The sequence below is a fragment of the Amblyraja radiata genome, chromosome 37, assembly GCF_010909765.2.
Source record: "Amblyraja radiata isolate CabotCenter1 chromosome 37, sAmbRad1.1.pri, whole genome shotgun sequence".
In the NCBI taxonomy this organism is placed as follows: Eukaryota; Metazoa; Chordata; class Chondrichthyes; order Rajiformes; family Rajidae; genus Amblyraja; species Amblyraja radiata.
The window spans coordinates 2,532,833-2,553,876 of NC_045992.1; the positions used below are offsets into that span (position 1 = coordinate 2,532,833).

Sequence of the window (21,044 nt, forward strand, 5' to 3'; positions counted from 1 at the left end):
CTGGAGTGAGCTGCAGCAGCAGCAGCACGCGGGGCCTTGGGATGAAGTGGCAAATCTACACAAGTCATAACATTATGTCACCCAGCGCACTTGGCACCACTTGGCTGGTGAACTGTAATGATAATGTGTCAGTTCTGCATTAGGAGTTTCGCTCGGTAACTCCATCACTGCCTTCCCGTGGCTGGTAAACACGAAGGCAGGGCTTTCATTAACTGCGCTGGCAACTCTGAAAACAAGCCCTCCCCACAGCACCAAATCTAATTACCCACCACTGAAATGCATGAAGCAATTAAATTGACAAATCACAAAGTTTTACAGATAGTGCACACAAAAATACAGCTCGCAATGTACGCTCCTTCCCATTTTAATTAATTGCAACTATATAAACAGTGCAGACAATGAGTGGAGGGCTCCAGTAGTCCGTGTTCAAAGCCTTGTAGAGTGGCTGCCTCAAGAGGAGGTGGCCGTTCAACTGGTCGAGTTGAGTCTTAATTGGTTCTATGCAAGGCCACACCATTGTCCGCTCCCCTGGGCTCTGCAAACTCATCCCTATCGGGGACGCCTTACTCGGGGCATCAGTTAAGTCGGGACGTTTTTTCCAGCCTGATGAAAAATGTCCACGAGTACAAAATAGCCCCAAGTACGTACGGCTGGCATAACGAGCCGCTACGATATATCCACGGGCTCGTTACGAACATTCTGAGAGTTTGAAAATAACTCGTGAATAACTCGGGATAGCGGGACAGGCCCATAATACCCCGGTCCCACTTAGGAAACCTGAACGGAAACCTCTGGAGACTCTGTGCCCCGCCCAAGGTTTCCGTGCGGTTCCCGGAGGTTTTTGTCAGTCTCCCTACCCGCCTCCACTACCTGCAACCTCCGGCAACCACATGCAACCTCCGGGAGCCGCACGGAAACCTTGGGTGGGGCGCAAAGTCTCCAGAGTTTTCCGTTCAGGTTTCCTAAGTGGGACAGGGGCTTTACTCAGCGCCACAGGCAGCATCTCTAGAGAGAAGGAATGGGTGATGTTTTGGGTCAGTCTGAAGAAGGGTCTCGACCCAAAACGTCACCCATTCCTTCTATCCAGAGATGCTGCTATTTCAGCATATGGTGTCTATCTTCGGTGTAAACTTACTTCCTATTTACTTCCTGCACATTATTGAAGGACTCCCCCTCAATGTACTGCTGTACTATTGACTAGTATAGTATGGATGGGGCATGTTGGCCGGCGTGGGCAAGTTGGGCCGAAGAGCCTTTCGACACTGTGTGACTCTATGACACTGGATTGGTGGGGGGTTGGGGTTGGGGTGGGGGGGAGATGACCGATGAGCAATGGGCTGTCACCCAAGACCAGGGATTGGAGGTGAGGGGAATATGTTGCAAGCTGATTTGACTGGCTGCTCTCAGCTAGAACATCCAGCTGGCAACTGGGTCAAAAATGCAGTGTCTATGCCTCCTCAAAATTATTATTTTAACAAAATATTTTCGAACATCTTGCGCTGCCAGAAACAACAGCTCATTCTGCATTCCTGAGACGCAAGTGAAGAAAAAAAGATTTCAACACATTTCATCAGCTTTTGCTTCAAACAATGGTTGAGACCTTCTGACAAGAGAAGATGGTCGCTGTTGCCACCACAGAAAACATCTGGGACCAAGGGTTGTGGTGGTGCTTCTACTTAGGTCAAGTGTTGTCCCCACTGGAATATTTTCTGAAAGATTTTTATCTAGTGGTCAAGAGAATAGGCTTGCACAGTGGTGCAGCGGGTAGAGCTGCTGCCTTACAGCACCAGAGACCCGGGTTCGATCTGCCTGGAGTTTGAACGTTCTCCCTGTGACTGCGTGGGTCTCCTCCGGGTGCTCCGGTTTCCTCCAGGCAGAACGTACAAACTCCGCACAGGCAGCACCCATAGTTGGACTTGAACCTGGACCTCTGGCAGCAGCTCTACCATCGTGCTGCCCCAAATAGACAATAGACAATAGGTGCCGGAGTAGAGGCCATTCGGCCCTTCGAGCCAGCACCGCCATTCAATGTGATCATGGCTGATCATCCCCAATCAGTACCCCGTTCCTGCCTTCTCCCCATATCCCCTGACTCCGCTATTTTTAAGAGCCCTATCTAGCTCTCTCTTGAAAGCATCCAGAGAACTTGCCTCCACTGCCCTCTGAGGCAGAAATGTCTACTTCTAAACAACAACTCTGCTTCTTGATCCACTTTTGCTGCCCGTCCAGCTGGGCATTTCCAGCCGTTTTTTGTTTTCAATCCTTCAGTAGAAGTTCTGGCTTCTGGAAGCTGGCAGCGTGTAGCTAACTCTGTTCTGTTTCCACAATGATGACCCCACCGCAGAGCGTTGCACTGGGCTCTCTTGGCTCTGGAAAAGCTTGGTCTTTGTTTTTTTAATCCAGATACTTGATTGCTCAAGCAAGTTGGTGAAAACCCAAGTCACAGTGTGCTGAGATCTCGTTTGAGTCAAGAGGTTGAACTCATTAAATGTCGGCACTGTTTTACATTCTTCAGGCAAATGACCCATTGATGTTGCAACCTCCATTACAATGTCACCCCCCTCCCTCCCCCCACACATAGGAATGTTGCAACTGGCAAAACCAATTCATCATGCATCATTCATTCATCATCGTTGAAAACATTAGCAATGCAGTGGTGCTGGTTTCCGACAGGAACGGTGATGGAAGCACCACACATGTCTGTCCTCCAGTTCCTGTGGACTTCTGCCTCTGGAGGTACACGATGTTGGTGTGTGTGCTTTATCATCGTTCCTTACAATGCCGTGTACGACAGTGATCGCAACTTCTACTGAAGTGTGGATGGCCGTTGGCTCGCTAGAAGCTCATCCGCCCTTAGGCAGGTCTTGTTTTTGGTCTTGCTGGGGGTCCACAGCCCCCTCCTCACCTGGCAAACCAGGTGGGGGAGACGGTTTAGTCGCCGACTATTCGACCATGGACAACCAAACTCAACAATATCCTCAAAGACCATCAAAGGGTCTCGACCCGAAACGTCACCTATTCCTTCGCTCCATAGATGCTGCCTCACCCGCTGAGTTTCCCCAGCATTTTTGTCTCCCTTCGATTTTTCCAGCATCTGCAGTTCTTTCTTAAACAACAAAGCACCCTGACATTGTCACATCCATTCCTTCATTAGATGTTGGAAGAGACTCGTTTGATGAGTTGGAAGACTTTTCCAGCTTCATAGACCTGTCCCACGGTGCGAGTTCATTCCAAGAGCTTTCCCGAGTTTAAAAAAAATCAAACTCGTGGTAAGCACGGAGAATGAACGTAGCGGGTACGTCGGAGCTCGGGGACGTCTCTTAGCGCTAACGGCAGGTACTCGGGAAGACTCACTAACGGCAGGCAAGCTCGGGGAGACTCGTGAAGACACATGTCGAAAAATGTCCACGAGAGCCCCGAGTACCGACGAGTGGCCATTACCGTAAATCTCCGAGTTCGAATCAGGGCAAACTCGGGGAGAACTCTTGGATGAACTCGTACTGTGGGACAGGGGTTTTATTGTGGAAACATTACACTGAATCTCTTGATTATTCCAGCTATCACAAAGGGTCACACAGCACGGTAACAGGCCCTTCGGCCCAACTTGCCCATGTTGATCAAGATGCCCCATCTACACTAGTCCCACCTGCCATCCTATCTGGGTGCTTGTCCAAATGTCTTGCCCACATGTTGTTACTGTTCCTGCCTCATCCACCTCCTCTGGCAGGATGTTACGTATACCCACCACCCTTTTACACAAGATCTTCTATAGATCAAATGCTCTGAAATAAGTGTTTGTTAGATAAATAATAAACCAAAAGCCTTATTGCAACCCATGTACTTTTGTAATCTGCACATTCCCGTAGCTTAGTTCAGTTTAGTTTATTGATACAGCGTGGAAACAGGCCCTTCGGCCCACCGAGTCCACGCCGACCAGCGATCCCCGCACACTAACACTAACCTATACACAATGCTCAATGACCAATTTTTATTGAAGCCAATTAATCTACAACCCTGGATGTCTTTGGAGTGTGGCAGGAAACCGGAGCATCCGGAGAAAACCCACGCGGTTATAGGGAGAACGTACAAACTCCACACAGACAGCACCTGTAGTTAGGATCGAACCTGGGTCTCTGGAGCTGTGAGGCAGCAATTCTACCGCTGCACCACCGTGCCGCTCCAGCTGCAAGCGTATATACTGCATTCTAATTATTTTCTCTTTTGCATTGCGTGGAGGGATGATTTGCCTGGATACCATGCAAAACAAAGTGTCTCTATCGTATCTCGGGACAGGTGACAATAATAATCCAACCTCAACCCTCTCTTCGGTTCTCAACATTCCAGCATGGCCGGGATCGACAAGGGTCGTCCCACAAACGCAACCAAGTCTCCAGCTTCAAGTTTTGGTTTGCAGGTTAATTGTAAAGTGCCCCTAGTGTGTGTAGGATAGTGTAAGGGGCCAGTCCCACTGTACGGTCTAATTCAAGATTCCCCAGATTCGAACTCGGAGATTTACGGTAATGGCCGCTCGTAGGTACTCGGGGCTCTCGTGGACATTTTTCAACATGTTGAAAAATCTTCACGAGTCTTCCCGAGCTTACCGAGTTTCCCGAGTACCTGCCGTTAGCGTTACGAGCCTCTAAGAGACGTCCCGAGCTCCGACGTACCCGCTACGTACATTCTACGTGCTTACCACGAGTTTGATTTTATTTTAAACTCGGGAGAGCTCTTGAATTACCTCGTACAGTGGGACAGGCCCTTTAATGTGCGGGGATCGCTGGTCGGTGCGGGCTGGATGGGCCGAAGGGCCTGTTTCCGTGCTGTATCTTTGGTGGCTGGATTTACAGGGTGGTTTTGAAGATTCTGTTAAAACAGGGTGGTTATTTGCCACGCCATTTCCTTGAGCCATTCTACTCTGCTATTTTATCTGGACTGCAGGGTGTTCCAACGTACCAGGCAATGCGTTAAGATGGGGCCTGACGTACACTGCAGCCTACGTGAGCCGGCCAAGCCACACAGTGACGTCCACAGCTCGGGGAAGGGAAGGCAAGAAGCTGAAAACTTTCAGCATGTACACATGTTTAGATTCACCCCAGAGTTGGTGAACGATAGAGTGGGAAGTGAAGAATGGATTGTCTTTGGAGAGTGGGAGGAAACCGAAGATCTCAGAGTAAACCAACGCAGGTCACGGGGAGAACGTACAAACTCGGTCCAGACAAGCGCCCGTAGTCGGGATCGAACCCGGGTCCCTGGCACTGTGAGGCAGTAGCTCTAACGCTGTGCCACCGTGCCACCCGTAACAAATTAAGTTTGTCCGTGGAATGTGGGTATGTGGCAACATATGAGGTTCAGTTTAGGGTACACAAAATTGCTGGGGAAACTCAGCGGGTGCAGCAGCATCTATGGAGCGAAGGAAATAGGCGACGTTTCGGGCCGAAACCCTTCTTCAGACTGATGGGGGGTGGGGAGAAAGAAGGAAAAGGGGAGGAGGGGGAGGAGCCCGAGGGCGGGCGGAGGGGAGGGTGGGAGGAGACAGCTAGAGGGTGAAGGAAGGGGAGGAGACAGCAAGGGCTAGCAAAATTGGGAGAATTCAATGTTAATGCCATACGGACGCAAGGTCCCCAGACGGAATATGAGGTGCTGTTCCTCCAATTTCCGCTGTTGCTCACTCTGGCAATGGAGGAGACCCAGGACAGAGAGGTCGGATTGGGAATGGGAGGGGGAGTTGAAGTGCTGAGCCACCGGGAGTTCAGGTAGGTTATTGCGGACTGAGCGGAGGTGTTCGGCGAAACGATCGCCCAACCTACGCTTGGTCTCCCCGATGTAAATCAGCTGACATCTAGAGCAGCGGATGCAGTAGATGAGGTTGGAGGAGATACAGGTGAACCTTTGTCACACCTGGAACGACTGCTTGGGTCCTTGAATGGAGTCGAGGGGGGGGGTGAAGGGACAGGTGTTGCATTTCTTGCGGTTGCAACGGAAAGTGCCCGGGGAGGGGGTGGTGCGGGAGGGAAGGGAAGAATTGACGAGGGAGTTGCGGAGGGAGCGGTCTTTGCGGAAGGCAGACATGGGGGGAGATGGGAAGATGTGGCGAGTGGTGGGGTCACGTTGGAGGTGGCGGAAATGGCGGAGGATTATGTGTTGTATTTGGCGGCTAGTGGGGTGAAAGGTGAGGACCAGAGGTTCAGTTTAGGGCTTTGTTTGTTGTTGTCACATGTCATTGAGGTGCAGTCGAAACTTTTTTAGGGGTGGAAGATTGAAACCTTCACGTGATCCGCCCTGTTTCGACTAATGCAATCAACTCGACGTGCACAAACAGAAGATCAAATAGAACAAGTTGTCCAACAACTTTAGGCTGTGCACGCCACACGAAAGAAGAAGAAGAAACGTTTTTTGTTGCGTGCTATCCAGTCAGCGGAAAAACTATACACGATTAGTGTATAAATACATGATGTGGGACTAACATTCAGTGCAAGGTAAAGCCAGTAAAGTCTGATCAAGGTGAGTCGGAGGGTGAGCAAAAAGGTAGATAATAGTTAATATGCAGACAGGAAAATGTAAAATTCAGTAGCCCATGTTTTAGATTTAATTAGTGAAACCTTACTGGTGGCGATAAACAAATGTGGATCACCAACGAGGTAGAGAGTAGTTCACACAAAAAGCTGGAGTAACTCAGCGGGTCTGTGGAGAGAAGGAATGGGTGGCGTTTCGGGTCGGGACCCTTCGTAGTCCAGTTCTGCCCTCTGGGTGTGTGGGACGGGGGATGTAGAACCAGTTGGGTAGCTCAACGACAAAAAGCCGAGCGTAAAGAGATGGCAGGAGCAAGGAGGCACTGGACTTTGCGTGGGGGGAGGGGGGAGGGGGGGTTCTCAGCTGGGAGTGTGCTTTTCAATGGCCTGCCATACCGGGTGGAAAGATGAAATGTGGAGTAAATCCCTGCTGAATAGGCAGTGCCACACCAATGGATAGCTGTGAAACGCGAGGATGGAATGGAATCTAAATCTGCATTCAGACGTTCAAAGGCCCCATTGTTCAGAGTGGGATTCCTTCAGCTTTCTCTCAGCCTGCCTCAGGGCTCCCTTAGTTACCACACTCAAAGAGTGGGAAAGAAAGGGAAGGAACACATCGAAAAAGTGTGGGTGGGGGAAGGTGGAGAAAAAGGCACTGAAACCCTTGAAGCTCCCAAATAAAACTCCTGCCTTGCTTCTCTCGGCTTGGCCTACCCTCTACTGCAGAGTTGTGGCTGCAGACCAGACCTTCACGCAAACCAGCCTCCAGATTTATGGTCTGAAGAAGGGTCTCGACCTGAAACGTCACCCATTCCTTCCACCCAGAGATGCTGCCTGTCCCGCTGAGTTACTCCAGCTTTTTGTGTCTCTCTTCTGTTTAAACCAGCATCTGCAGTTCCTTCCTGCATAGATAGTAGGTAGACACAAAATGCTGGAGTAACTCAGCGGGTCTGTGGAGAGAAGGAATGGGCGACGTTTCGGGTCGGGACCCTTCATAGTCTTTTTTACTTCCACCAGTCTGAAGAAGGGTTTCGGCCCGAAACGTTGCCTATTTCCTTCGCTCCATAGATGCTGCTGCACCCGCTGAGTTTCTCCAGCACTTTTGTCTACCTTCTTTCTTACAAAACCCTTCCTTTGACTCCATCTACACCTCACGCTGCCTCGGCAAGGCCAGCAGCATCATCAAGGGCCAGTCTCACCCCGGTCACTCCCTCTTCTCCCCTCTCCCCATAGGGCAAGAGGTACAGAAGTGTGAAAACGCACACCTCCAGATTCAGGGACGGTTTCTTCTCAGCTGTTATCAGGCAACTGAACCATCCTACCACCACTTAGAGAGCGGTCCTGAGCTACCATCTATACCTCATTAATCGGACTTTATCTTGCGATCCTTTTGGCCTGTATCTGTACACTGTGGACAGTGTCTTGATCTGAAACGTCACCCATTCCTTATCCAACCAACCTTCAGCTTTTTGCTCTGAAGAAGGGTCTCGACCTGAAACGTCGCCCATTCCTTCTCTCCAGAGATGCTGCCTGTCCCGCTGAGTTACTCCAGCATTGTGTGTGCTGGGTATATTGATAATTCTGTGAACACTACCAGATACAACACTAATGAAAGTATGTACAGCCGCTGAGAACGGCGGGAGGATTTTCGCACATTTCTCAATTTGCACATATTTTTTTTATTTTGAATAAAGTTTATTTTTGGAATAAAAAGGGCTGCTTCATGCCAGCGAAACGATCATCAAAGCTCTGTGCATTATACAGCGGCCAAGGAGCGCCCGATCAATTTTAATTAATTAAATTTTAATCGATCGGTTATCGGCTTTGTTTCCTCAATCTCTGAACGACAATATTGCTCCCTTCAAATCCAGCCACCAACATTCTCCATCCTCCAACAGCAGGCCCAGAAACTCAAAACTAAAAAACTTGTGGACACTTTCAAAGCATGTTAGGTGATGATCTAAAGGGGCAGCTTGACTTTGTTACCAAGTGGCAGATATCATCTTGCAGAGAAGGAGTTTGTACAAGCTACACAAACAGAGTAGAGTGTTGGACCCGAGCCTCCTCACAGCACAAATAGTTCTGAAGAGGAGGAGTGGGAAAGAGGAGAACTGGGATTCACGTTCATAGAAACATAGACAATAGGTGCAGGAGTAGGTCATTCGGGCTTTCGAGCCAACATCGCCATTCAATATGATCATGGCTGATCATCCTAAATCAGTTCCCCCCGTTCCTGCTTTCTCCCCATATCCCTCGATGCCAACAACCCCTTTTGTCCACAGGGTCCACACTGACCATCGATCACCCACTCACACTAGTTCCATGTTATCCCACTTTGCCAACTACCGACAAACTCACGGCAAGTTAAGGCTTCACCCAAAACCCCGCACAAATCCGTCAGCCGAGAATGAGGGGGGATGCCGCGATGTGTAAGGCAAGCAGTAGATACCTTCTGTGGCAGAGAATTCCACAGAGTGGTGAATCTGTGGAATTCTCTGCCACAGAAGGTAGTTGAGGCCAGTTCATTGGCTATATTTAAGAGGGAGTTAGATGTGGCCCTTGTGGCTAATGGGATCAGGGAGTATGGAGAGAAGGCAGGTACAGGATACTGAGTTGGATGATCAGCCATGATCATATTGAATGGCGGTGCAGGCTCGAAGGGCCGAATGTCCTACTCCTGCACCTATTTTCTATGTTTCTATGATAGGACTTAGACACAGAATGCTGGAGTAACTCCACGGGACAGGCAGCATCTCTGGAGAGAAGGAATGAATGGGTGACGTTTTGGGTCGTGACCCTTCATCAGACTGATAGACAGACAGGACTGTTTGAAACCTATAAGATTATTAAGGGGTTGGACACGCTAGAGGCAGGAAACATGTTCCCAATGTTGGGGGGGGGGGTGGTCCAGAACCAGGGGCCACAGTTTAAGAATAAGGGGTAGGCCATTTAGAACGGAGATGGGGATGATCAGCCATGATCAGATTGAATGGTAGGTGCTGGCTCGATGGGCCGAATGGCCTACTCCTGCACCTATTGTCTATAGTCATTGCATGATTGAATCATTGTCTTTGGGAAGCGAGAGGAAACCGGAGCACCCGGGGGAAACTCCATACAGGCTGCCTCTGAGGTCGGGATCACAAACCCGGATCTCGGGCGCTGTGAGGCAGCAGCTCTACCCGCTGCGACACCGTGCCGCCCTGCCATTCAGTAACAGAATACCCTCATGATATCTTCTTGCCCCTAAGTTGATTGTACAAAATTAAGACGCTGAGGTACGGCAAGAACATTAACTGTGAATCGTAGAATAGACTTAATGTCTACAGATGTGATTTGCGGGTTATGGTTTCAAATATAAAGAGCATCATTTTTTTCAAAGGGCTGTTTTAAACAGAATGGGCCGAATGGCCTCCCCTAGCTCACTGGCGTTTCACTGGCTCATCCACCTGAGGCCGGAAAAGAACTATTCAAAACCACAACCATTTTCACAAAAGGGGAACAAGGAAATTATCCTGAAATCTAATCAACTGCCCGAGCATCGCTCGCGATAAATAAATAATTCCTGTAAAACCAGCCCCGATGGCAACAATGCAAGGAAGGGAGGGTGTGTTTTGGGGTGGACCCTAATTAAATACTCTCCACAGCTCAACAACACTCTATGAACAACACTCATTGACTTTCATATGAAGAAAGACTGGATAGACTCGGCTTGTACTCGCTAGAATTTAGGAGATTGAGGGGGGATCTTATAGAAACTTACAAAATTCTTAAGGGGTTGGACAGGCTAGATGCAGGAAGATTGTTCCCGATGTTGGGGAAGTCCAGAACAAGGGGCCACACAGTTTAAGGATAAGGGGGAAATCTTTTAGGGCCGAGATGAGAAAAACATTTTTTACACAGAGAGTGGTGAATCTGTGGAATTCTCTGCCACAGAAGGTAGTTGAGGCCACAGTTCATTGGCTATATTTAAGAGGGAGTTAGATGTGGCCCTTGTGGCTAAAGGGATCATGGGGTATGGAGAGAAGGCAGGTACAGGATACTGAGTTGGATGATCAGCCATGATCATATTGAATGGCGGTGCAGGCTCGAAGGGCCGAATGGCCTCTACTCCTGCACCTATTTTCTATGTCTCTATTTTTCTATTCCCGTTAGCTACTCTGACTGTGCCTCCCAAATAGACACGTCATAGACAATAGACCATAGGTGCAGGAGTAGGCCATTCGGCCCTTCGAGTCAGCACCGCCATTCACAGCGATCGTGGATGGAGAGAGAAAGCAAGGGCTATCTGAAGTTAGAGAAGTCAATGTTCATACCGCTGGGGTCTAAACTACCCACGTGAAATATGAGGTGCTGCTCCTCCAATTTGCGCTGGGCCTCACTCTGACAATGGAGGAGGCCCAGGACAGAAAGGTCAGATTGGAAATGGGAGGGGGGGTTGAAGTGCTGGGCCACCGGGAGATCAGGTAGGTTAGGGCGGAGAGAGCGGAGGTGTTCAGTGAAATGATCGCCGAGCCTGCGCTTGGTCTCGCCGATGTAGATGCTGGTTTAAACGGAAGATAGACACCAAATGCTGGGTAATTCAGCAGGACAGGCAGCAGGCTCTCGACCCGAATCCTCACCTATTCCTTTTCTCCAGAGATGCTGCCTGTCCTGCTGAGTTACTCCGGCCTGTTTCCGTGCGGTGATGGGCAGTTTAATCTAATGATTTTATTACCACTCTTGGTATCCGAGGGAACTTGGATTAATGCAAATGTGAGTTCAAATCCCACCACTGCAGTTGGGGAATTTAAATTCTGTTAATTGAATTTGGATGAAAAAATCCAGCAAATTTTATTCAGAGAATGTCGAAACAAAGAACTGGAGGTGCCAGGTTACAAAAAATAGACACAAAGTGCTGGAGTAACTCGGTCTGAAGGAGGGTCGCGACCCAAAACATCACCGATCCGTGTTCTCCAGAGAGGAGGGGGGATCTTATAGAAACTTACAAAATTCTTAAGGGGTTGGACAGGCTAGATGCAGGAAGATTGTTCCCGATGTTGGGGAAGTCCAGAACCAGGGGTCACAGTTTAAGGATAAGGGGGAAGTCTTTCAGGACCGAGATGAGAAAAACATTTTTTCACACAGAGAGTGGTGAATCTGTGGAATTCTCTGCCACAGAATGTAGTTGAGGCCACAGTTCATTGGCTATATTTAGGAGGGAGTTGGATGTGGCCCTTGTGGCTAAAGGGATCAGGGGGAATGGAGAGAAGGCAGGGATGGGATACTGAGTTGGATGATCAGCCATGATCATATTCATGGCGGTGCAGGCTCGAAGGGCCGAATGGCCTACTCCTGCACCTATTTTCTATGTTTCTATGCCGCGTAATCCACTGAGTTACTCCAGCACTTTGTGTGCCTTTTTTTGGATTTTGTTCAAGCTATCTTTTGAGATATGGAGACTGTTGGAGAGGGGGTCATTTGTTGTGCATTCCCGGGTTGGTGGTGGGGAGATGCCTTCATGATCTGTGCTCCTCTCACCAATGTCACTGCGTAGGACATTCCATCAGGGGAACAAGGAAATTGGCCAGCATTGTTGGGACTATCTGCAGTTCCTTCCTACACATTCAACCCGACGCATCCAGGCTGACCAAGATGCCCTATCTGTACCAGTCCCACTTGCCTGTGTTTGGCCCTTGTCCCTCTAAACATTTCCAAGCAAGCACGTGCACTTATTTCCAGTAACCCCTTGCTCAGTCACGGCCAGGAGAAGGAGGAGAAAGAGTGAATCCCATCCACTTGAGCACAGCGCCACTTCTCATGTGATCTCAACCGAGATTAGAAACATAGAAACATAGAAAGTAGGTGCAGGACTAAGCCATTCGGCCCTTCGAGCCTGCACCGCCATTCGATATGATCATGGCTGATCATCCAACTCAGTATCCCATCCCTGCCTTCTCTCCATACCCCCTGATCCCTTTAGCCACAAGGGCCACATCTAACTCCCTCTTAAATATAGCCAACGAACTGGCCTCAACTACCTTCTGTGGCAGAGAATTCCACAGATTCACCACTCTCTGTGTAAAAAATGATCCTCTCATCTCGGTCCTAAAAGACTTCCCTCTTATCCTTAAACTGTGACCCCTTGTTCTGGACTTCCCCAACATCGGGAATAATCTTCCCTAGAAACACCCTGACAACCAAAGATCCCACAGCCACAGTTTCCACACTTGCAAATATCTCTGTTGTGGATTCCCCAAACACATTTGCGCTCACTGAATCCATTTATCCAAATACACTGTGCTGCAGTAACACATACAGCACAAGAGGTTGGAAATCTACCTCTGGGGAGCTGTGGCAGGAAATCCCACCAGAAGTCACACCGAGCTGTTAAAACACAAACACACTGTCTGTACAGGAGCGATACCTTGGTGGAAAATGTGCCTGCAACAGTCTTATTCAGACACTCCCTTCTCTGTGACCTCCATGTTCAAGGACAGCCTCTTCCCAACAAACATTAGGCCCTTGAACACAACAAAACACCAACTAAACCATGACCTATCCTGAGCGCCCGCAGGACTTCAGGGTTTTTGCACTACTCTTGTTTTTTTTTCTAATTTATTGATTTATTTTGTTCATCATGTTATCTGTGAGTACTGTGTTTATGGATAGGCCTGTTATGCTGCTGCAACTAAGAATTTAATTGTGCTATTCTGGGTATAAATGGCAATTAGACTTAGACATAGACACAGAATTAGGCCATTCAGCCCATCATAGAAACATAGAAAATAGGTGCAGGATTAGGCCCTTCGAGCCAGCACCGCCATTTAATATGATCATCCAAAATCAGTACCCTGTTCCTACTTTTCCCCCCATACCCCTTGATTCTGTTAGCCCTAAGAGCTTAATCTGACTCTCTCTTGAAAACTCATCGAGTCTACTCCACCATTCAATCATGGCTGATCTATTTTCCCCTCTCAACCCCATTTTCCTTCCTCCTCCCTGTAACCTTTGACTCCCTTCCTAATCAAGAACCTATCCATTTCTGTGTTAACAAATACCCAGTGACTTCAATACCCAATCAATTGCACAGATTCATCACCCTCTGGCTAAAGGAATTCCTCCTCATCTCCATTCTAAAGGAGAAAGTTGGAAAACATAGAGCTAAAGTGAATGGGATGATCGATGGCTGGCGAGAATTCGGTGGGCCGAAGGGCCTGTAATCTCAATCAATCGATCAGATGCAGGAAAACAGTTGGAGAGCACATACATACAGACGTACAAACTCAAAGTAGGAGTTGTCCACACAGCCGAGCAGACCTTCACGCGCGCTCAATAAGATTAGGACTGATCTCCACCTCTACATTCACTCCTCATCCCAGCAATCTTTCCTCCCTTGCTTCTCAAGAATCTATCTGTCTCTGTGTGAAACTATTCAAGGGATCAGCTTCCAGTGCTGTATGAAGAACCGGAGTTTGACTGACTACAGAGAAACCTTCCACCTCATCCATCTTAGATGTGAGGCCCCTCAGGTTAAATCTGTCACACCTTCTCTAGAACAAAGAACCTATAGCGGAGCAAGATAGACCACTCCCGCTAAACGCAATGGGCTGACGTGTAGTACGCAACGGAACGGAACGTGGGCCTTTTTTTCATCCATTTCCGTAACCCGACCCGACCCGACTCGCAGTGTAATCAACGTTGCTGGGGAACAGTTTGTGTCAATAAATTAAAATTCTGAAAATGAGGAGAAGATTTTTACCAAATAACTTTATTTTTACGAGGATGTTTCCGTAACCGGCTTCCGTCTCCGCACTAGTATCCTACGGGATCTTTGTTGCGGAGACGGAAGCCGGTTACGGAAATGGGGCAGAAAATTACCCGTGAATCTGCCCATGACCGTACTAGGTCTTTTTCGTCGAGTGGACCATCTTGCTCGCTGTAGGATCTTTCCTTTAGAATGCGTCATTTAAGTACATATTCCTTAGCTGGGATCAACACCTCTGGACACATGTTTGGGCCACTTCGGTTGGCTCCACCGACCACATTGTCTCCCGCTTTCCCAGGTAGAAGGAACAGGTACAAACTGGGCAAGGCGCCCCGCACTGGACAACTGATGGAAATGGAGAGAACGATCACTTACCAGGTGGCACAGGGTGGCCGTTGGTTCGGGCGCAGCACCGGGCGGGCAGGGGGGAGATGAGGGGGGGAGGGTAGATGGGGGGCTCCTTGTCACCGCCAAGACCGAGACTCCTCTTCTAGTTTACAACCCGCCCAGCTCGCACCGGCTTGGGTCGTGCGACACCACCATCAGAGTCTGCTGTGGAGCTTGCCAGATGAGTAAAGTTGTCCCACCTGGTCAACGAGAGAGAATGCATTAGCCTCTTTGTCATTCACTAAGCCTTGCCCATCCACACATTGACACATTGCTTGATGTTAAAACCCAGATACATCTCAGCACAATTCCACTGTGAGTCATAGTCATCCAGCATGGAAACAGGCCCTTCAGCCCAACTTGTCCATGCTATCCAAGATGCCCCATCTCAACTAGTCCCATTTGGCCCACATCTCTATGTAACTTTCGAAATGTCCCTTAAATCCTATTGTAGTACCGGTCTTATCTATCTCCATGTTTTAGTTTAGTTTAGTTTAGAGATACAGCGTGCAAACAGGCCCTTCGGCCCACCAGGTCCGCGCTGACCTGCGATCCCCGCATATTAACACTATCCTTCACCCACTAGGGACAATTTTTACATTTATACCAATCCAATCAACCTACAAACCTGTACGTCTTTGGAGTGTGGAAGGAAACTGAAGATCTCGGAGAAAACCCACGCAGGTCACGGGGAGAACGTACAAACTCCGTACAGACAGCACCCGTAGTCAGGATTGAACCTGGGTCTCTGGTGCTGCAAGCACTGTAAGGCAGCAACTCTACCGCTGCGCCAACATGACGCCCATACTCCATCTTGAATATGAAAAAGTTCCTTGTCAGGTTCCTATTAAATCTTGCCCCCCTGACCTTAACCCTTCATCCTCTGGTCCTTTGATTCCCCTACTCTGGGTAAATGACTGTGTGCATTCACCTTATCTATTCCCCACAGTTAACCCTCAGTGGAGGAGTCATATACACACGAGGCGGGCTGCAGTGCGAGCCAAGGAATATTCCAGCCAGCACGTTTCCGGAGGGACTCTGGGAGACACGAGGATGTCTCGGCAAGTCTGGGCGAGGACCTATGGTGGGAAATTTGTCGCTGAAATCTCCAGCTAAAAGTGTTGCCCAAATCTCCGGCAGGCAACCCAGCCAGCTGTACCCCCACGTGACCAAACAGCGCCCACGCAGTAAATCAGAGGCTGCGGCCTCTTGACGCTCCTCCAATACATTTACCGGGATGCATCCCAGCACGGTTTGGGAACAGATCCATCCAAGACCACAAGAAGGTTCTGGTTTAAACCAAAGATAGACACAAAAATCTGGAGTGACTCAGTGGGACAGGCAGCATCTCTGGAGAGAGGGGATGGGTGACGTTTCGGACAGGTTAGGGGTAAGGGATAAGTTTGATTGTAACCATGTATGGTCTTTTCGTAGACTGGATATCACCCAAACAAAAGGCTTTTCACTGTACCTCAGTACATGTGACATTAATAGATTAACTAAACTAAAAGATGAGCAACCACATATGCACTGACACACACATCCCTGCAAACCACAGGCCATAAACAGAACAAGCCCCTACACTGTAAGCAAGGCAGAAGTATCACCAACATTACATTGATTCCCACCCACCACCCTCATCTTTGGACCCCCTGTGCGTAGGGGAGAGGGTAGGGTCGAAGATGTCCTGGTCGAGTTGCTCCTGGGCCTGGCCAAGCTGGCCATCCATGGGTCAACGGCGACAGGCGGAAGAGGGCTCTGCCCGAGCCGGCTGCCTGCCCTTTTTACGGGGTTACGTCCGCACCCGGGTGCTACTAGTAAAGTACTACCCGCTGTCCACGGGAACCCTGGGGGATTTCCAGGACCGCTGGGCACCGCGGGGGCTGGGCTGCATCCTCAATAAGTAAGTAAGTTTAAGTAAGTTTATTGGCCAAGTATTCACATACAAGAAATTTGCCTTGGTGCTCCGCCCACAAGCAACAACATGACATATAGTGACAGTTACGAATGACTCACAAAACACTAAACATTAAAGGATGGGGAAATTGTGATTTATTATTCAATATTTAAGAATATTTGCTCTATTTTCTATTATGGTGGTGGGTTTGTTTGTATTTTTGTGCTGTTCATATCATTTTTGTTAATTGTTCATTAAAATTATTTTTGGTGAGAAAAAACTAAAACATTACACATATTTCTAAATTTATTTCTTCACCCTGCTTCAAAATAACCTGATCCATTTAATTTTTCCTACTTAAATCAGCAGTGAAAATCACATTAAAATAATTCCCCCTCGCTGAAGCGATCACTTTCCCGCAGTTATCTCTTCATGTTTGTTAACCTTTATTAGTCAATGAGCAGCAGCAAAGCAGCAGACCAGTAATCAAGAGGCTGGGGCTGTGAGTCCAGTGGCTTCAGGTCAAATCCCACCTGGGCATTTGGGGAATTTAAATTAAATGAATTAAGAAATCAAAGCTTCACCAGCAATGGTAACTATGATACCACTGGATAGCCGTTAAACCTCAACTGATCTTCTAATGACATCTGGGGAGGGACATTCGCCATCCTTAACTGATATAAAAAAGATAGACACAAAACGCTGGAGTAACTCAGCGGGACAGGCAGCGACTCTGGAGAGAAGGAATGGGTAACATTACGGGTCGAGACCCTTCTTCAGATTACGTCACCCATTCCTTCTCTCCAGAGATGCTGCCTGTCCCGCTGAGTTACTCCAGCATTTTGGTCTATCTTTGGTTTAAACCAGCATCTGCAGTTCCTTGGTAGACACAAAATGCTGGAGTAACTCAGCGGGACAGGCAGCATCTCTGGAGAGAAGGAATGGGTAAATTTTCGGGTCGAGACCCTTCTTCAGACATCTCGACCCGAAACGTCGCCCATTCGTTCTCTCCAGAGATGCTGCCTGTCCCGCTGAGTTCCTCCAGCATTTTGTGTCTACCTTAGATTTTAACTAGCATCTGCAGTTCTTTCTTACCCATCTGCAATTCCTTCCTATACATCCTTACTGATATTGCAGGGTGGCACAGTGGCACAGTGGTAGAGTTGCTGCCCCACAGCGCCAGGGACCCGGGTACGTTCTGTCTGTATGGAGTTTGTACACTCTCCCCGTGACCTGTGTGGGTTTTCTCTGGGTGCTCCAGTTCCCCCCCACACTCCAAAATCGTACAGGTTTGTAGGTTAATTGGCTTGTTATAAATGTAAATTGTCCCTAGGGTGTGTAGGGCGGTGTTAGTGTGCGGGGATCGCTGGTCGGCGCGGACCCGGTGAGCTGAAGGGCCTGTTTCCGCGCTGTATCTCTAAACTAAACTAAACTCAATTCAGAAATAGACCTGGATTCTGTCTGGAATAGGCATTAGTTCTCAATCAGGAGATCCTTACATCCACCCAAGAGGGTGGATTGATGCCTTTGTCTAACGCTTTGGCCAAAATATTAAACAAACTCCCCTTTTTCTCGTCCAGCACAGTTGCAGCATTGTGTGTCGCTTCTTCATCAGCCTGGCATTGGAAAGCTAACAATGACAGCACAAGTGTTCAAAAGGGAACTGCAGATGCTGGAATATCGAAGGTACACAAATGTCTGAAGAAGGGTTTCGGCCCGAAACGTCGCCTATTTCCTTCGCTCCATAGATGCTGCTGCACCCGCTGAGTTCCTCCAGCAATTTTGTGTACCAATGACAGCACAAGAGTAGTATTGCAGTCTCTAGGAGGTGATGGAGAGACGGGGCTTAAATTACAGGGAAACCCAACAAGCTGGAGTCTTTTGTTTCGGGGCTGCGGTAGGGATGAGGATGATTTGATAGAGAGTTGGTTGAGTTTTAGGTTTCAATGTAGGTTTATTATTGTCACGTGTACCGATGTCCGGTGAAAAGCTTTGCTTTGCATGCTGTCCAAAGAGATGTACTATATAGAAATACAATCAGAGTCAAACACAAGTACAATAGATTGAGCAAGGGGGAGGATAGAGTCCAATGTCCACAATGGGGTAGAGGTGAATCGGACAGCGCCCTAGCTTATAGAAGGACCGTTCAGAAGTCTGATAATGGAGGGAAAGAAGCTGTTCATAAGTGATTGGAGCAGAATTAGGCCATTCAGCCCATCATTGAAACATAGAAACATAGAACATAGGTGGAGTAGGTCATTCAGCCCTTCGAGCCTGCACCACAATTCAATATGATCATGGCTGATCATCCAACTCAGTATCCCATCCCTGCCTTCTCTCCATACCCCCTGATCCCTTTAGCCCCAAGGGCCACATCTAACTCCCTCTTAAATATAGCCAATGAACTGGCCTCAACTACCTTCTGTGGCAGAGAATTCCAGAGATTCACCACTCTCTGTGAGAAAATATTTATTCTCATCTCGGTCCTAAAAGACTTCCCCCTTATTCTTAAACTGTGACCCCTTGTTCTGGACTTCCCCAACATCGGGAACAATCTTCCTGCATCTAGCCTGTCCAACCCCTTAGGAATTTTGTAAGTTTCTATAAGATCCCCCCTCAATCTTCTAAATTCTAGCGAGTACAAACCGAGTCTATCCAGTCTTTCTTCATATGAAAGTCCTGACATCCCAGGAATCAGTCTGGTGAACCTTCTCTGTACTCCCTCTATGGCAACAATGTCGACTCTGCCATTCAATGATGGCTGTTCAATCTCTCCCTCCTTTCCCCATTCTCCTGCCTTCTCCCCCACAAACCCTGGTACCTATACGAATCAAGAATCTGCCAAACTCCGCCTTAAAAATATCCAATGGCCTGACCTCCACATCTGTCTGTGGCAATGAATTCCACAGATTCACCACCCTCTGGCTAAAGAAATCCATACTCATCTCCTTCAACACATCCTTTAATTCTGAGGCTGTGACCTCTGGTCCAAGACTCTCCCACTAGTGGAAACGTCTTCTCCACATCCACTCCATCCAGGCCTTTCACTATTCGGTAAGTTTCAATGAGGTTCTCCCATCATCCTTCTAAACTCCAGCGAGTACAGGCCCAGTGCCGTCAAACGCTCATCGTATGTTAACCCACTCATTCCTGGGATAATTCTTGCAAACCTCCTCTGGACCCTCTCCAGAGCCAGCACATCCTTCCTCAGATATGGGGCCCAGAATTGTTCCCAATATAATGGAGGCCCAATGTAGGAATGGAATGGAACGCCGAAAATGGAGGAGGACTGGCCAAATTTTGTGCCTTCCACCACAGTGATGAATGCTGTGGCGGATGTTTGTGTGTGTGTTCTTTTTCATTCTACCGCTGCTGGCAAATTCATTTCACTTGCACTTTATGTGCAAGTGACGAATAAAACTGATTGACTGATTGATTGACCAGTGCCTTGTCGAGCCCCAGCATTACATCCGTGTTCTTTGTATTCCAGGGGAGCCTGTACTGTGAATTCTGAATCTATCCCAGGCCTGGCACTGGAGTTGTGGCTGCCTCAGTTTCTGGGAATGCCGCACCTCCGGAGCGGAAAAACTCACTTGGAAAACAACATCACCGCCGCGCACCTGGAATTGTGAAATCTCCATCGGAAAAGTCAAACTCCCCGTTGCTCAAGGGTCTTATAAACAAGCAGGCTGTAACAAACGCAGACCGAATCTGGAGCTCATTAAGGAACCCAGCAGCCCAGGGTACTCCGAGTTCCCTCAGAACAAACCAGCTCGCTACAAATTCCTCTCACCTAAAACTGAGAGGATAATAATAATAATAATACATTTTATTTATGGGCGCCTTTCAAGAGTCTCAAGGACACCTTACAAAAATTTAGCAGGTAGAGGAAAAACATGTAAGGGGAATGAAATAAATAGTAGAGACATGACTAGTACACAAAGTAAAGACAGAATTCAATACAAAACACAATATGAGGCAATTAAAGGATAGGCAGAGGTGAAGAGATGGGTCTTGAGGCGGGACTGGAAGATGGTGAGGGGCACAGAATTGCGGATCAGTTGGGGGAGGGAGTTCCAGAGCCTGGGAGCTGCCCTGGAGAAGGCTCTGTCCCCAAAACTGCGGAGGTTGGACCTGTGGATGGAGAGGAGACCGGCTGATGTGGATCTGAGGGACCGTGAGGGTTGGTAGGGGGAGAGGAGGTCAGTGAGATATGGGGGGGCCAGATGGTGGAGGGCTTTGTAGGTGAGGACCAGGATTTTGTAGGTGATCCGGTGGGAGATGGGAAGCCAGTGAAATTGTTTGAGGACTGGAGTGATGTGATGCCAGGATTTGGTGTGGGTGATGAGTCGGGCGGCTGCGTTCTGGACCAGTTGGAGTCGGTTGATGTAGGTGGAGCTGATGCCAAGGAGAAGTGAATTGCAGTAGTCCAGTCGGGAGGAGGTGAAGGCATGGATGAGTCTTTCAGCAGCGGGAGGTGTGAGAGAGGGTCTGAGTTTGGCGATGT

At 48.5% G+C, this 21,044-nt stretch overlaps 1 protein-coding gene across 3 annotated transcripts in view; it reads right to left on the reverse strand.

The window, feature by feature from the left end:
* zmiz1 (zinc finger MIZ-type containing 1) overlaps positions 1-21,044 on the reverse strand; it is a 274,950-nt gene that overhangs the window by 162,100 nt on the left and 91,806 nt on the right. For 2 of the 3 annotated variants that reach the window (XM_033012937.1, XM_033012940.1), the window contains exon 2: positions 14,629-14,840. The exons of the other annotated variant lie outside the window; for it this stretch is intronic. The gene's annotated coding sequence lies outside the window, so the exon portion shown is untranslated. The remainder of the gene's footprint in view (positions 1-14,628; positions 14,841-21,044) is intronic. 3 annotated transcript variants of the gene reach the window in all.